Source organism: Macaca nemestrina, chromosome 1 (assembly GCF_043159975.1).
Source record: "Macaca nemestrina isolate mMacNem1 chromosome 1, mMacNem.hap1, whole genome shotgun sequence".
Classification (NCBI taxonomy): Eukaryota; Metazoa; Chordata; class Mammalia; order Primates; family Cercopithecidae; genus Macaca; species Macaca nemestrina.
Window position 1 is genome coordinate 190,761,912 of NC_092125.1, and position 15,463 is coordinate 190,777,374.

General features: G+C 47.0%; 1 long non-coding RNA gene across 1 annotated transcript; it reads left to right on the top strand.

The window, feature by feature from the left end:
* The first annotated feature begins 47 nt into the window (after positions 1–47).
* Positions 48–14,893, top strand: LOC139356850 (uncharacterized). The gene is made up of 3 exons (XR_011609317.1): positions 48–237; positions 9,185–9,302; positions 14,299–14,893. It is a non-coding gene; the product is annotated as an uncharacterized lncRNA (long non-coding RNA).
* Positions 14,894–15,463: the final 570 nt, after the last annotated feature.

Here is a 15,463-nt window from a genome sequence, read left to right on the forward strand (position 1 = left end):
TAGGGTAGGCTCCTAATCCAATATAACTTGTATCCTTATGAGAAGATGGCCATGTGAAGACAGAGACACAGGAAGAACACCAGGCGAAGACGGAGGATTGGAGCGAGGCATCCACAAGTCAAGGCTCCCCTGAAGCTACCAGAAGCTAGGAGAGGCATGGAACAGACCCTTCCTAACGCCTTAGGGGGAGCATGGCCCTACCGACAGCTTGACTTCAGACTCCTGGCCTCCAGAACAGTGAGACAATACATTTCTGTTATTTTAAGCCGCCCAGTTTGAGTTACTTTGTTATGGCAGCCCTAGCAAATGAATACACAGCTGAACGGTAAGTTCTTTTTCGAAGGAAACGCAGAGAGACACAGTTCTGTGGCTAACACAAATCTCACACTGGCTCCGAAGTTCACATTCTTTACCTTCCCCTAGGGTCCCCATGAGCTGGGAAGAAAGAGAAAGTCAAGGCTCCATGTCTTTCCTTTTGATGTCCTATACCGCCACCACCTTGCCCCAAACTGGCCCCTGATGTGTGGACTCATCAGAGACCAGGGCGATGGAGACTTAGGGCAGGCCTCCTACATACACACACATCCTTAAGAAAGGCAAGGCTCTAGGGGCCTGAATCCCATCTAAGCCACAGCAGCCCACCTGGCCCCATTGCTTAAGGAACTAAGAAGGCACTTCATCTGCCACCCCTCATTTCCCCTACAAAGCTGGCCCCCAGTTCCTGTGAAACTGGAGACAGTCACTGAAAGGAGAGGGCTAAAGAGGGTGCCTCATATCAAGCCCAGCATCGCTAGGGGAGGCCCAGAGGCAGCCTCTGCCAGCCTGTTTCCGGGGAGAGGGTGTGGGTTCCTATCAGATTTTCAGACATCTCTTACCACTCTTCCAAAGGTAGGAACCCCTGGTTTATTCCAAGTCTTCCTCTCAACCAAATCTCTTCTTCTCTCCCTCTTTTCCAGGTTTTTAAGAGAGAGGGCCTTGCTCTGTCACCTAGGCAGGAGTGCAGTGGCACTATCATAGCTCACTCACCGCGGCCTCGAACTCCTGGGCTCAAACAATCTTCCCACCTCAGTCTCCCGAATAGCTGGGACTACAAGTGTGCATCACCATGCCTGGCTAATTCCAAATCTCTTCTTAGCTCTGCACTGGGTTCACTGATTTCCTCCCCTCCCTACCACCCCAGAGACCTGCTCCTGGGGTGCACTGTGGGGCCGGGTTCCACTTTTCTCCAAAGAAGACTTTGGCCACCTTTCCCACAAGGCCTGCTCGGTGTCTCTGGAGCTCTGCACAGACAAAACTTCATCCACCTGAGGTCTTGGTGGCATGGAAGTGGCAGGGAGCTGAAGTAGGCAGCCTTTGCTCTTAAAAAAACTGACATGCCTTAGGGAGCCCTGGGGGTCGTTTCGAGAAGAGGGGAAGAAAACCCCTGTATCCTGAGTTCACAATCTGTGCTGGGCCTGGTATGAAGCATTTCTCCCATAGCCTCATTGTTATTGGTGCCACTTTATAAGGTAAAGGTCTTGGGCTCAGAGAGAAGTGAAAGGCCCTGGATCCCCAACTGCAGAGTAGGGAGATGGAATCTGAACCTGGTCTCCTAACTCAAGAGCACGCTGCCCTCTCTCGAATCCTCAGACGGAGAAAAAGATGGAAATCTGCAATGATTCATCTCCCATTTGGATTCAAATAGAGTCAAGTTTTATGTGAAGACCTTTGGGTGTATTGGCCAAACTTACATTTCTGGTCTCACGAAAAATTGTGAGAAAGACTTTGCGAGGACATAAAAGATTACTAGGTATCCTGTCTGGAGTTCTCTTCCAGGTTATCTTCACATTTTATTATCCTTGAGACATTTTACAACTCTCTAGGTTGTGGAAAATTGATAATAATGCAAATTATTCTTTTCTATAGAAATGCAAGTAAATTGTGTCTAGTGGAATGCAACTGGGTATCATTTTTTTTTTTTAATTTTTTATTTTTTTGAGATGGAGTCTCACTCTGTCGCCCAGGCTGGAGTGCAATGGCACAATCTTGGCTCACCACAACCTCTGCCTCCCGTGTTTAAGTGATTCTTCTGCCTCAGCCTCCCGAGTAGCTGGAATTACAGGCATGCGTCACCACACCCAGCTAATTTTGTATTTTTAGTACAGACAGGGTTTCTCCATGTTTGGTCAGGCTGGTCTCAAACTCCCAAGCTCAGATGATCCACCTGCCTCGTCCTCCCAAAGTGCCGGGATTACAGGTGTGAGCAACTGCACCCGGCACTGGGTATCACTCTAAAGATAGATCAATTTTTAAATGCAAATTTATTTTTTTGAGACAGGGTTTCACTCTGTTGCTCAGGCTGGAGTGCAATGATGCAATCACAGTTCACTACAGCCTTCACCTCCCAGGCTCAAGTGATCCTCCCACCTCAGCCTCCCAAGCACCTGGGACTGCAGGTGCATGCTACTGGCCAGCTAATTTTTTAAAAACACTTTGTAGAGACAGAGTCTCACTATTTTACCCCACCTGGTCTCAAATTCCTGGGCTTAGGCAATCCTCTTGCCTCAGCCTCCCAAAGTGCCGGGATTACAAGCGAAAGCAATGGCACCTGGCCTAAATATTTTTAAATTCATCAGCATTCTTACAGCCTATATTCATGTGGTTCTTTAAGTTCTCCTTTGAACCAGTTGTAACATCTTAACAGTTCCCTCATTAATTAATGGGTTAAATAACACACGTTCATTAAATATTTGTACGTGACTGGGAAATTCATATTCTTGGATGACTTTGGCTCTGACCCAGATCCCCTACTCATGACAAGGTTTGAGAGGCAGGACTTTGGATTACCCAGAACTAGCTTTTTAAGACCTCTTTCAGAGTCCATAAACATTCTTTTCCTTTTTGTTCTTTTCTTTATTTTTATTACTATTTCCTGTCTTATTAATATTTATTCTTGTGTGTGTCATAGGAAGAGCCACGAGCACAAACGTACCTGTGTCTCTTGGTGGGAAGGCATATGTGCTAGCCAAGGCCACACGGGAGACATTTATTGACTCTGTCACCTCCTCTGTTTACTCTCTCTCCAAGGACAGACTGTAACCCAGCAGGATGGGAAGGGGCAGGAGGTTCGGGAGCCTTCTTGGACACTTGAGCTTTGGCAACAGGAAAGGCTGTTAGAGGCTCCAGTACTGATAACCTCCTAGGCCAGTGTGAGCCAGACAGTCTGGGAGCTGGGCAGCGTGGACAATTCTGATGAGGCTGAGGATCCATCAGTGTCTGAAAGATGATGCTGTTGGTCCCCTTGACCCCCCTCAGGGACCTGCTTGAGCTGAGCCCCAGAACAGGAAGGAAATCATCCTGAAAGCCGAAGTTCAGGATGGTCCCCCAGAGCTGTGGTCTCCAAAACTCTTTGATCTCATACCATTACTGGTTAAAAATAATCAGAGTTATGCAGCTTCTATATAAGTACATTTTCTTTCTAAATTTTAGGTTTGTTTATCTCCATATTAAACAGTAATAAGATGTAATTACTTTTTGTTATTTTAAAAAACAAACAAACAAACAAACAAAGAGAGGTTTTTCCCAAAGCCCAGAGGACTGTCTTGTATCCCCACTTTGGAAATCGTACTGTCCAGAGCGAGACTGTTTTCACAGAACAGGGGGAGAGTGGCGCATGCAGGGAGCATGTAGCCTGGCTCTGCCACCCACAGCTTCAACAAACTGTGTCTCCCCTCTACGCCTGGATCTCCATTCATTTAAAATTGGAATTAGAGCACCTGTCACTAGCAAACCTCCCATATGGTTTTAGCATAAACACCACTCTACATGAAAAATACAAAGTATTATAATTATGGGCTGTGGGTGTGTCATTTCCAACAGACTGAAATAGTGGCTTTTTTTTTTTTTTTTTTAACAGTAGACAAAGCCTGCAGGGCCAGAATGAAAGCGAGATCTAAACAAAGGAACATCCCCCAGGATGCTATAAACTCACTGCAGTAAAGCCTCTCACGGCTACAGTCAGATCCTCTTCTAAGGGTTTGTGTCAAGGGTGAGAGAATCCTGGAGAAGACCAAGAGATGTAATCAGGGTCCCAAGATAAACACTGTTGCCTTCTTTTCTTTGCCGCCTGTAACAACCAAAAACTTTGTGGTGTTACTATTTGCTAAAAGTAATCATACTATCTACTACCATTTATTGAGCACTCCAGATTCAAAGTATTTTTTTTTTTTTTTGAGATGGAGTTTTGCTCTTGTTGCCCAGGCTGGAGTGCAATGATGCCATCTTGGTCACTGAAACCTCTGCCTCCCAGGTTCAAGCAATTCTCCTGACTCAGCCTCCCGAGTAGCTGGGATTATAGGCATGCGCCACTACACTTGGCTAATTTTGCATTTTTAGTAGAGACAGGGTTTCTCCATGTTGGTCAGGCTAGTCTTGAACTCCCGACCTCAGGTGATCTGCCCACCTTGGCCTCCCAAAGTGCTGGGATTACAGGCATGAGCCACCGCACCCAGCCCAGATCCGAAGTACTTTGTCTACATTATCTCATTTAGTTTTCAAAATAATCCAGGTGTAGGGCATTATTATCCCATTTTACATGTGGGGAGCCTGAAACTCAGATACATTAAATAAGTGGACAAATAACCTGGGCACTGAGTGGCAAAGATGAGTCTGCCAGCCCCAACAGCACCTTCACCACTACACTCTGGTGCGTCTCACACCTTCCTCCCAAGTGCCTCCAGTCTCTGATGAGATGCGGAGCAATGCCCTTCTGTCAGCCTGTCATCTTCCCTTCAGGACCCCCTGAGAGATGGAGGCCAGGTGTGTCACCAGCTAGCTGTGCAGAAACTCTGGGTCCAAGAAAGTCACCAGCAGCTCTAAGACATGCCTTAGATGAAGGAGTTGAGGCTGGCACAGTCATATTCCTGGCAGCTCAAAGCTTGCAGTTGGAAAGCATTTAGACGTGTCCCAGATTTGGGACTACTATTTTGTTGCGTTCTCAAACTGAGGCCCACAAAGGTGATATACTCTGCTTAGGGACCCCATGGTTGGTTAATTTAAAAAGGCAGACACTGCTATATTTGTTTGAAGTCAGTCCCAAGTTTGAATGTCAGCTCTACTGTGCATTCACTGCACCTTTTTTGGCAAGTGGCTTCACCTCTCTGAGTCTCGGTTTCCTATTGGTAAGATAACACCTACCTCATGACTGCTTTGCAGTTCCTTCATTCTGCAAATACTAGGTTCAATCATATGCAATTGCCAATGTTCAACCACTTTTTACTCACAGAAATAGCAACTTCGTGTGGCTCAACTCTAGTATTCTTGAGGACTTTATTCATCAAGGTTTTCCAGAGAAATGGAATCAGTAGGAGCTCTGTGTGTGTGTGTGTGTGCGCGTGTATGTGTGCGTGTGTGTGTGCATGTATGTGTGTGTGTGCATGTGTGTGTGCATGTTTATGTGTGTATGTGTGTCTGTGTGCATGTATGTGTGTGTGCATGTGTGTGTGTGCATGTGTGTGTGCGCGCGTGTGTGTGCATGTTTATGTGTGTATGTGTGTCTGTATGCATGTATGTGTGTGTGTGTGTGTGCGTGCATGTGTGTGTGTGTGAAGTTGGCTTGTGTGATTATCAGGGCTGGCAAGTCTGAAGCCTGTAGGGTAGGTCTGAAGGCTGGAAATTCAGGTAAGACTCACGGTTGCAGCCTTGAGTCTGAAGTGGACAGGGCAAGCCAGCAGGTGCACAACTCACGCAGAGTTTCTGTGTTGCAGTGTTGAGGCTGCCTCAGTCTTTCTGCAAACTTCAGTCTTTGCTCTGAGGAGGCCGGGGTGGCTGAGAGACATGAGTGAAGGGGAGAGTGATAAGAGATGAGTGCAGAGAGGACCTAGGGTGCCCTGCAGATCACTGTTGGGTGGGAAAATGGGATTAAATCAGAGACACGTGTGTGCCAAGTAATCAGCATGGTATTTGGCAGAAAGTGGCAGCCTTCATTCCTCTTAGTGACCTGAGCCCAGAGCGCAGGCTGGGGAATTCTGGTTTGGGCCTCCTTCCTCCCTGCCGCCTGGATCCCAAGTCCTGGACTCCAGCTTTATTCACTTCATCCCCAAGCAGGGATTTGTGGAGCCTGTGGACCATCGTGACAGCCTGGAAATCCAACAGTACCTGCTGCATAAGTGAGAGAGCCAGAACCCACGGAGAGAGGAACCCAGGGCCACCCTGAGTGAGCCAGACTGAGGAGGGAGCGGGGGCTGAGACATGCGGAGCCCCGCCCCCACTGGCATCTCAGCCCTGACCTGCCTGCGCAGGCTGGGCTGCAGCCTTGTCCAGCTCTGTCCCAGGCTTTGTTCCTGAGTCTTCGAGGCCCCTCTTCCTGCCAAACAAAGCCCCCAGCCTCCGCCTGCCGCCCAACAGGCACCTGGGGCCTCCGGGCCTGGGAATCAAAGCCTGTTTTGCAAAGGAGGCCTTGTGTTTGGAGAAACACCCATCCCCTGCTGCCCAGCCCTTCAAAGAGCCGGCATTGTTCTGCACTGAGAAGGCGCCTCCTGACGCGAGCAGGGGCCGGGCTGACGCGGGTGGACCTCTGATCTCAGGCCAGGCCCCCACGCCACTTGGAGTAGGGCCGGGGGGGACCTAGGGGCCAGGGCGGGAGCAGTCTGTCCTGTGGCACTGTGCCCCTTTCCTGTCCTCTGCCCACCTGGGCCTCCATCCGTGTGTCCTCACTGAGGCCGGACCTGGAAACCTGGAGAACCAGGCAGGCCCAGAGGGGCATGAGGAGAAGAACTGAGGTAGAGACAGGGCTTAGTGATCATAGAGGTGTGCAGGGCAAGTATGTTGAGAGACTCTGTAAAAAAATACCCTCAGCTTACAGATTACAGAACTGAGGCCAGAGGAGAAATGGAACTGGGCCCAGAGCCCAACTCAAGCTGGGGTCAGGCTGAGCCTTGACTTACACCCTTGGTAATCATAATCGTATGTCCAGATGAAGGCCCAGATCTTCTGAGGTGGATTTCAGTACTCTTTTTCTTTCTTGAAGAAATATTTCAAGGCCAGGCATAGTGGCTCCTGCCTGTAATCTCAACACTTTGGGAGGCCAAGACAAGTCGATCACCTGAGGTTGGGAGTTTGAGATCAGCCTGGCCAACATGGTGAAACCCCGTCTCTACTAAAAATACAAAAAATAGCTGGGCGTGATGGTGTGCACCTGTAATCCCAGCTACTTGGGAGGCTGAGGCAGGAGAATGCTTGAATCTGGGAGGCAGACATTGCAGTGAGCTGAGATCGCACCACTGCACTCCGACCTGGGCAACAGAGCAAGACTCCGTCTTAAAAAAAAAAAAAAAAAAAAAAGACCAGCCTGGGCAGCATGGTGAAACCCTGTCTCTACAAAACATACAACAATTTGCCAGACATGGTGGCATGCACCTGTAGTCCCAGTTACTCAGGAGGCTGAGGTGGGAGGATTGTTTGAGCTGATGAGGTCAAGGCTGCAGTCAGCCAAGATTGCACCACTGCCCTCCAGCCTGGGTGAAAGAGTGAGACGCCATCTGGAAAAAAAAAAAAAAAGAAAAAAAAAAAAGAAAATTTCATATATACTTTTTTCCCTCAGTGTTGTTTTTATTGCAACTTTACTTTGGTTAAGAGATGAACTTCCCTTTAGATAAATGCTCTTAACAGAGAGTTAAGGCCATAGAACTATCAGCAGGGCCCAGGTGGGTCCTGAGAGCTCCCTCAGCACTCAGGGCCCATCCCCTGCTGCCTGTTTTCCTCCTGCTGCCATCCTCACACCTTGCATGGCCCAGAGTTGGCTGTGGGGCCTCTTAGCCTCATCCTTGTTGCACAAACGAAGTCTCTCAAGGTACAGAGAGGTGAAGTAATCTGCCCAAAGTCATACAGGAAACCAGGGACAAGACACAACCCAGAATCACATCTCCAATGCAACTTCCATACCCTTTTTTCCCTCCAACTACACTCCTCCTGAAGCCGTGTCATTCCAGGTCCCTGTGCCCACGGTGTCCCTGGTACTAACATTTCCTTTTGCAGTCTGTGATAATGATTAAGATCAAGCGTTCTTTAATCGGACAGACTGGGGTCCAGTTTAGTTCCCCTTCACTGTGAGACTTCAACTACTCATCCATTCTGAACCTCAGTCTCTTCTTCTGTAGAACAGGAACAACAGTACCTGCCAACCTTAAAGGCTGTGATGAAGATTCACTTGGGGGGCAACCTGTGAAAAGTCCTTAACACATAATAATAAACACTCGGGAAATACTGCCCTGATTAATCATTATTCCTCCTACTTTCACTATGTGGAAGGGAGGGGCCGCGGTAAGGTGTGGAACTGTCTCTTTGTATGAGCTGCTTCCTGAAGCAAACAGCAACAACTCCTTCCTGTTGGGCTAAAGGAATAAAGAAAGGGAAGGGAGGGGAGCAGGGGTGGGGGGGTGGGGGACGGACAGGCAGAGAGAGACTTCTGAGCTCCAGCTTGGGATTCTTGCATTTCACCTACTTGGCCTTCTGGGTACTCAGTGTGACCTTGTGACAGTCAGGATGTTGCTGTCCTGGTTATCTCTGTCAAACATCTAATAACCATACAGGTGACTTCCAGCCCCAGAATCCTGGAAAATTCCACAAGACTGTTTGGAGAGGTGGGATAGCAGGGTAGAAGCTGTGGCAACACCTTAACAAGCCACTTCATTTCCCTGAGGCTTGTTTGAGAGACAGGTGACCACAATGATCGAGGTTCTAGTCCCAGCCCTACTGTTTGCTAATTGTATGAACTTGGGCAAGTCTCTTAGCTTCTGTGGATCTCAATTTTTTTTTCCCTAAACAAGAATAATAAAATTCATGCAATATTATGATTTAGGATATTCTATGTGCCATGTTACCAGACCCTAAATGATGCCAAAGATGACATTATCCAAAAACATGTAAAATGCCTATACATACACAATATATAATGCATGTTATATTATAGATACACAACAAATTCTAGTTTCCATTGGAGCCAGAGTTTAGACTCTCTTAAATTTGTGCCAGTCACAACCACATAATAAACAGTCAGCTATTATATGATTCCTCATCTGTAAACTGGAGCTTAAAATACCTTCCTTACAATAATAATATTAATAACATTAGCTTGTGTTTGTTGATTATGTATGACATTTGGGCATTCTCTGTGCTCAGGGATTTTTTTTTTTTTTTTTTGAGACAGGCTCTCACTCTGTTGCCTAAGCTTCCGTTCAATGGCATAATCGTGGTTCATTACAGCCTCAATCTCCTGGGCTCGCGCAATCTTCCCACCTCAGCCTCCTGAATAGCTGGTACTACAGGTGCGTACTACCATGTCTGGTTAATTTTTTATTTTTTTATGGAAACAGAGTCTTGCTTTGTTGCCCAGGTTGGTTTTGAACTCCTGGGCTCAAGGAATCCTCCCACCTCAGCCTCCCAAAGTGCTGGGATTAGAGGTGTGAGCCACCGTGCCTAGACAGCATTTAAAATATATTAACTTATATAATCTCAAAAACTCCATAAAGAGATTTTTGTTGTTTTAGAGACACGGTCTCTTGCCCGGCGCGGTGGCTCACGCCTGTAATCCCAGCACTTTGGGAGGCCAAGGCGGGTGGATCATGAGGTCAGGAGATCGAGACCATCCTGGCTAACACAGTGAAACCCCATCTCAACTAAAAAAAAAATACAAAAAATTAGGTGGGCATGGTGGCGGGCACCTGTAGTCCCAGCTACTCTGGAGGCTGAGGCGGGAGAATGGCATGAACCCGGGAGGCAGAGCTTGCAGTGAGCCGAGATAGCGTCACTGCACTGTAGCCTGGACGACAAAGCGAGACTCCGTCTAAAAAAAAAAAAGAGAGAGAGAGACAGGGTCTCACTCTGTAGTCCAGGCTGGAATGCAGTGATGTGATCACAGCTCACTATAATCCTGAACACCTGGGTTCAAGTGATCCTCCTGCCTCAGCCTCCTGAGTAGCTGGTACTACAGGCATGCACCACCACACCTGGCAAATTTTTTAATTTTTTTGGAGCAATGGGGGTCTTGCTTTGTTGTCCAGGCTGGTCTCGAACTCCAGGTCTGAAATAATCCTCCTGCCTTGGCCTCCCAAAGTGCTGAGATTACAGGCATGAGCCACTGTATCCAGCTCCTGCTATCTTGAATGAGAAAAGCAGGCCAAGTAAAACTAGCAGTAGGATGGCGGTTCTGATTTTAAAATGTGCATCTGAGGCTGGGTGCAGTGGCTCACGCTTATAATCCCAGCACTTTGGGAGGCTGAGGCAGGAGGATCGCTTGAGCCCAGGAGTTTGAGAGCAGCCTGGGCAACACAGCAAGACTCCATCTCTACTTTTTATTTTATTTTTATTTTTATTTTATTTATTTATTTATTTATTTATTTATTTATTTATTTATTGAAACAGAGTTTTGCTCTTGTTGCCCAGGCTGGACAGTGGCATGATCTTGGCTCACTGCAACCTCCGCTTCCCAGGTTCAAGCAATTCTCCTGTCTCAGCCTCCCGAGTAGCTGGAATTACAGGCGCCAGCCATCATGCCCAGCTAATTTTTGCATTTTTAGTAGAGACAGGGTTTCACCATGTTGGCCAGGCTGGTCTCGAACTCCTGACCTCATGATCCGCCCACCTCAGCCTCCCAAAGTGCTAGGATTACAGGCATGAGCCACCGTGCCTGGTCAAGAGTCCATCTCTAAAAACGAAAAAAGAAAAAGAAAAAAAAAAATGTGCATCTGTTTTTATGTACAGAGAAAAGCCAGGGAGAATGTCTATCAGAATGTTTCTGTGGTTATTGATGAGTGGTTGAATTGGATACAATTTGGTTTTTTCTTCATACTTTTTTATTTTTTCTAATTTTTTTAAATAAGAAAAATGATGCAACATAGGTACTAGAGGAAGAATAAAAGTAGGCTTCTAAGCACTCCTTCATTCAATAAGTGCTTATTTGTGCACTCTGTCAAATTGTATTTTTGAGTGCATAGATGGGTCAGGTACCAGATGGAGTGTTAGGGATAAAACAGTGGCCTGGAATGCTGAGAACCATTCCAGTGTCAGATGATCTGTACCAATTGTCCCCACATGTGCACTCCACTCATTCGTGTATTTAACAGAGGTGATCAGACACTGCTGCCAGGCACACCAAGTCCCACACTAGGCAATGAGTACATAAATGGGCTCGGTCACAGGCCCCACCTCCAGGAACTCACAGAGCTCAACACACACTGCTGCAGTCCAGCACAGTGAGGGCCGTAGCAGGGGACTTGAGCATTAAAGGAAGGAGCCACTGACTTGCTGACCAGGACGATTTCCCTGAGGAGAAGACAGACAGGCCAAGCACTCCAGGAGGACACGCCCTCAGAGTGCTTGGAGAATTTTCCCACATTCCTATATTGCTAGACCAGGAAGCTATGATCACTGAGGGTGGGAGACAGTCAGAGATGAGAGAGTGGACACATTTAAAACCCAGCAACACAGTTTGGAACAGCTTGCACTAAACACTGTAAAATATGCATGCCCACTGACCCAGTCATTTCACATCTAGGCACTTATCACAAAGAAACAACTAAAAGTATGTACAGAGATTTAGCTGCCGGTATGTTCATTTGAGCATTGAGAAACAGCAGAGTATAGGGGTTAAGCCTACAGACCTGGAATCCTTGTCTGCCCGGATACTAATCAGGCCCCACCACTTACCTCACTAGCTGTGTGACCTTTAACAAGTCATGTACTACTTCTGTGTTGAAATTTCCCACTTTATACAATGGAAACAGTAATAGTACCCAATTCATAAGGTTTTAGGAGAGATTAAATGAGTTAACATTGGTAAAGCACTTAAACAGTGTGATGGTAAGCACCATAAAAACGTATGAAGAGGCCAGGTGTGGTGGCTCACGCCTGTAATCACAGCAATTTGGGAGGCCAAGGCAGGCAGATCACTTGGGTGCAGGAATTTGAGACCAGCCTGGCCAACATGGCAAAACCCTGTCTCTACCATCAAAATACAAAAATTAGCCAAACATGGTGGCCTACACCTGTAGTCCCAGCTACTTGGAGGCTGAGGTGGGAGGATGGCTTGAGCCTAGGAGGCAGAGGTTGCAGTGAGCCGAGATTGCACCAGTGCACTCCAGCCTGGGTGACAGAGCTAGACCCAGTATTTAAAAAAAAAAAAAAGGCCGGGGGTGGTGGCTCACGCCTGTAATCTCAGCACTTTGGGAGGCTGAGGTGGGCAGATCACAAGGTCAGGAGTTCAAGACCAGCCCGGCCAACATAGTGAAACCCCGTCTCTACTAAAAATAGAAAAATTAGCCGGGCATGGTGGCACATGCCTGTAGTCCCAGCTACTTGGGAGGCTGAGGCAGGAGAATTGCTTGAACCCGGGAGGTGGAGGTTGCAGCAAGCCGAGATCACACCATTGCTCACCAGCCTGGGCGACAGTGCGAGACTCTGTCTCAAAAAAAAAAAAAAAAAAAAAAAAATTTGCAGAAAATTGGAAATAACCTAAATGTCCAACGTTAGAGATTTGCTCATTTGACATTCATATGATAGGATACCACACAAATATTAAAAATCTAAAAGTGATTTAGGAGAATATTCAATGAACAAAGAGACATTCAGAATATGACTAAGTGAAAAGAAAAATAAAGCCACTTACCAAACAACATGCTTTATTGATATTTAAATGTATTTGCACAGAAGAATGCCTGGAAGGACCTGTATAGCAAATTAGCACCAGTGGTTAAGGCTGGACGATAGGATTGCATGGAACTGTTATTTTTTCTTTTTAATCAACTCTAGTTTCTAATTATTTTTCTAAAATCAATATAAACTTATTTTGCAATTTTAAAATATTCACAAATGCAGGAAATAATGACTTAGCTCCACCAGTTAAAAAAAGGACTGAGTTTTATTCTATAACATTTATTTATTCACTTAATAAATATTCAAGTATCTACTATGTGTCAGGCATTAGGGCACCATTCTAAGTGCTGTCCAGCAGCAAGTTCAGCGGTTCCAGAACAACATCACTATAAAGAAGAAAAAGGAGGAGGACAGGGAGGAGGGGCAGGAAGGAGGGAGGCATTTCAAACAGGTTCAGACTGGGGGCTGGACTTGAGCATGAATACACACAGGCCTTCTTTCCAACAGTCCCCAGTGAGGACTTCTCCTCAGTAATGAGCTATGCGTCTATTCAAAGTAACCAGCCTTTCTTTCCAAATGACTCGTTGACAGGGAGACACAGGAGCTCGTGCCACACGTGAAGGGACTGAGAACAAACATCTGCTGAGGGGGCTGTCACTGTGCTGGGGACTTCCATGCCACCCACTCAGTGAATCCTCCCAACCACTTTGTGAGGAGGTTATCATCGTCTCTATTTTCCCTCATGAGGAGCGAGAGGCTTGGAGAAGTAAAGTTACTTGTCTAAGGGGACCCAGCCAGTCAGGGGGTGAGCTAGGACTTGAACCCAGCTCCTTCTGGCTGAGATGCCTTCACCTTTCTACTGTAGGACCCACCACCTCCCTCCACCCCTTCATCATCACCATCAATGCTCCAGGGTGTTCTGTGGGAGGCACATTGTTAAGGGCAGTGTCTCAGGTTTACTCCTCCCCTGTGAGGTGGAGGGATGAGGCGGTGAGGAGACTGAGGCTCAGAGACGTTGCTACCTGCCCCAGGTCACATGGCTCTGGCGTGGTGGAACTCAGATGGGCACACGGTCCTGCTGGGTTCCGGCGCTCCGATCCTGAACACCTACACCACCTCGCCTCTCCTCCGGTCCTCAGTTAGCCTCCTCTGAACACCATGGTGCATATTTAGGGTAGCATTTGTGAACGCAAAAAGTGTCAGCTTTTCTTTCCTTTTTTTGTTTTTTTAAGAGATGGAATTTCGCTCTTGTCACCCAGGTTGGAGTGCAATGGTGTGATCTCGGCTCAATGCAACCACTGATTCCAGGGTTCAAGCGATTCTGCTGCCTCAGCCTCCCTAGTAGCTGGGATTACAGACACCTGCCACCACGCTGGACTAATTTTTGGGTTTTTAGTAGAGATGGGGTTTCACCATGTTGGCCAGGCTAGTCTCGAACTCCTGACCTCAGGTGATCCACCTGCCTCAGCCTCCCAAAGTGCTGGGATTACAGGCGTCTGCCACTGCCCCCGGCCTTCTTTCCCTTTTCTTGCTTTTTACAACATTCATTATCTTCTAGCGGGGAGTCTGTGTCACTGTGGAAAGACAAGGCAGAGCTGCAGAAGGGGAGACGTAGGAGGAGTGTTTGACAATCCATCAAGCCATAAGGATAAAAACTTCATTCTTTTACAGGAGTAAAAATTCTATCTCCGAAGAATGAGCATAGAAATATAGGAGATAAGGAGAATGGAGAAAAGGCTCAAAACCAAAGTCTTGGAGGTACAGTTAAAGGAACCAGAAATATTTAACCCACAGAAAAGTATTATAGTTTTGTTCATTCAACCATCAGACAAGCGTAAGGCTTCTCCTCTGGGGCAACTGTTGTGCAAAGTGCTGGAGACTCGGAAATAAACCAAACGGACATGGCCTCTGTCCTTGTGGAACCTAAAATGGGTAGATGGTTGTGATATCTGCCTGAAAACACCTGAAGGGGCACAGGGAAGACAGCGTGGTCTTGTTCTGTGCGAATCTCGAAGACAACTGGGACTGTTGTGTGGAAGTTTCAGTGGGTAGGTTTCTACCCCAAAGGAGGAAGAACTTGCTAACAGACAGAGCTCTTCTTCCAAGATGGACAGACGCTTTGGGGAGTTTGTAAGCTCCCCATCATGAGGAAAAGGAGGTACAACCCCTTTGAGAAGTTACAGGCTGGGTGCAGTGGCTCACACCTGTAATCCCAGCACTTTGGGAGGCCAAGGTGGGTGGATCACTTGAGGTCAAGAGTTCAAGACCAGCCTGGCCAACATGTGAAACCTTGTCTATACTAATAATAGAAAAAAAAATACTTGGTTGTGGTGGTGCACACCTGTAATCCCAGCTGCTCGGGAAGCTGAGGCAGGGGAATCGCTTGAACCGGGGAGGCGGAGGTTTCAGTGAGCTGAGATCACACCACTGCACTCTAGCCTGGTTGACGAAGTGAGACTCTGTCTCAAAAAAAAAGAAAAGAAAAGAAAAGAAAAGACAGAAGAGGGGCTGTATTAGTTAGCTTGGGCTGCCATGACAAGATACTGTAGCCTGGCCAACTTAAACAACAGAAATTTATTTCTCACAGCTCTAAAGATTGGGAACTCTAAGATCAAGGCACCAACTGATTCCATTTCTGGTGAGAGCTCTGTTCCTACTTGCAAACAGCCACCTTCTCACGATGTCCTCACATGTTTCCTTGGTGTGTGAGCATGTAGGGATAAAAGCCAGCTCTCTGGTCTCCCTTTTTATTTTTTATTTATTTAGAGACAGAGTCTTACTCTGTCACCCAGGCTAGAGTACAATGGCATGATCTCTGCTAACTGCAACCTTCGCC